Source organism: Neofelis nebulosa, chromosome 5 (assembly GCF_028018385.1).
Source record: "Neofelis nebulosa isolate mNeoNeb1 chromosome 5, mNeoNeb1.pri, whole genome shotgun sequence".
Taxonomy (NCBI): Eukaryota; Metazoa; Chordata; class Mammalia; order Carnivora; family Felidae; genus Neofelis; species Neofelis nebulosa.
The window spans coordinates 131,091,838-131,093,805 of record NC_080786.1 but is presented as its reverse complement, the minus strand read 5'-3'; the positions used below and the strand labels follow the sequence as shown (position 1 = coordinate 131,093,805).

The following is a 1,968-nucleotide window of genomic DNA, read 5'->3' as shown; positions in this document are numbered from 1 at the left end:
TTTAGTATAATATATACTTGGAGTGCTTTTAAGGATATTTGGGAAATGCCTATCAGTGTATCTTTTCTTAATGATAGATCTTACTATGAAATGGACTTAATTTTTTCCAACTTTAAGTAAAATCTAAAGTTGTTTTTTAGGAGGTATGAAATTTTTCTGTCCATTAAAAATAAATTGCCCGTTTTCTGATGCCATTATGGTATATATTTAGTCACTGAAACTGAGGTCTGTCCTAACCCTAGGGAAGGAAAATAAGACACAGAACCCTTATATATACTTACTGGTATAGAAGTACTGAACGTTGATTTTAAAATAAGTTAGACATTTCATACGTAGGGCTTTTATTTTATTCCTGGATTTTTGGATACCTCTTGAATATCTAAAATAATATACCCTTGAGTTGCAAAATAATTTGCTTTAGCATTTCTGATAAATATATCTTGCTAACTTTATCCATGTTGTGTTAATCTTTCTGGATATCTAACGTGAAATTATTTATTCTGGAACATAAGGACTTGAGAAATTTTATGTCCATCTTTTTCTCAGTCTTACTATAGAACAGTGCTGTTCATTGAGTGGAAGTTCACACAGAAGAAGGGCTCCTGGGTGGCTCATTTGGTTAAGTGTCCGACTTCGGCTCAGGTCATGATCTCACAGTTTGTGAGTCTGAGCCCCACATCTGACTCTGTGCTGACAGCTTAGAGCCTGGAGCCTGCTTCGAATTCTGTGTCTTCCTTGCTCTCTGCTCCTCCCCTGCTCATGCTCTGTTTTTTTTCTCCTTCAAAAATAAATAAAAACATTAAAAATAAATTTAAAAAAAAAGTATAGTGTAAGCTACACATGTAATTTGAAATTTTTCTCTAGGCACATTAAAAGAGGAAAAAGGAACTAATCAATCAATGAAATATTTTATTTAACCCCCATCAGTAAAATACTATCATTTCATTGCATAATTAATATAAAATTCTGAGATATTTTACATTCATTTTCTCACAGTAAGTTTTTGAAATTCAGTGTATATTTTCATTTATAGCACATCTCAATTCAAACTAGTCACTTTTCCTGCACATTGTTAGAGCTTGGAGTTGAGGCCACTGGCTGGCAGATGAACTTACAGGTGTATATAGTGTGCTGTAGGAGGGGGAAATCTTTTGTTAACAGCGCAAGGATCTCTGGCTCAGTGAGTGGAATTTGATAGTAATTCTGGCTACAAGCATATAAATAAGTAAATAAATAAATAAATAAATAATTTAATCTTTATTTATTTTTGAAAGTGAGAGAAACAGTGTGCAAGCAGGGGAGGGTCAGAGAAAGAGAGGGAGACACAGAATCCGAAGTAGGCTCCAGCTCTAAGCTGTCAGCAGAGCCCGACACGGGGCCTGAACTCATGAACCATAAAATCATGACCTGAACCAAAGTTGGACGCATAACCCACTGAGCCACCCAGGCATTCCAATAAATAAACATTTAAAAAAATGAAATAAAAATAAAAAAGTTTTAAAAAGGCAAACTAGTCACTTTTCAAATACTCAGTAGCCACATGTCTACCATATTGGACATCATAGCTATAGTTATATCTGGGGTTTTTTAAAGACCATGTGTTTGCCAAATTCATATCTAATTAAAAGTATCCTTTAAAATCCGGTAGAAAGATGCCATGTTGAAAGCTAATATACCATCTTTTTAGTGGGTCTCAAACAGCCTGGTTTTCCTTCGGTGTTGAAATAAGTAACGTTTCCATTTGTTGAACATCAGATAAAGCAATTAGTCAATGGTTGGGGCACATGTATGAAAAATACACTACCTTTATACTGTACAATTCAAAATATGTAATAGCAGACTCATATTTTCCACCTTACTCTAGGTTATATGCTGAATAGAATTTTATTCTTTTGTATGTTCCTGTTTTTCCTTTTTTAAATTTTTTTTTAATGTTTATTTTTGAGAGAGACAGAGACAGAATGCGAG

At 33.8% G+C, this 1,968-nt stretch overlaps 1 non-coding gene across 1 annotated transcript; it reads left to right on the top strand.

Annotated features, from left to right (window-relative positions):
* Positions 1 to 1,061: 1,061 nt before the first annotated feature.
* LOC131513304 (small nucleolar RNA SNORA62/SNORA6 family) lies at positions 1,062 to 1,215 on the top strand. The gene has a single exon (XR_009262523.1). It is a non-coding gene; the product is annotated as a small nucleolar RNA SNORA62/SNORA6 family (small nucleolar RNA).
* Positions 1,216 to 1,968: the final 753 nt, after the last annotated feature.